The sequence below is a fragment of the Eriocheir sinensis genome, chromosome 16 (genome assembly GCF_024679095.1).
Source record: "Eriocheir sinensis breed Jianghai 21 chromosome 16, ASM2467909v1, whole genome shotgun sequence".
NCBI lineage: Eukaryota > Metazoa > Arthropoda > Malacostraca > Decapoda > Varunidae > Eriocheir > Eriocheir sinensis.
The window spans coordinates 13,500,462-13,500,673 of NC_066524.1; positions in this window are offsets into that span (position 1 = coordinate 13,500,462).

Here is a 212-nt window from a genome sequence, read left to right on the forward strand (position 1 = left end):
CACACACACACACACACACACACACACACACAGGGGGCCAATCTTTCAACCATACACTCACCCACTCAACCACTCCGCCTCACACCGCCGCTATCACCACCCTTCATCACCACCACCACCACCACCAGTCTAGCGGTCACAGTTTGCTACCTCCCCCCCCTCCCCCCCTTTCCCTCCCCATCCCCCTCCCCCCTCCCTTTCCCACCCTCGCC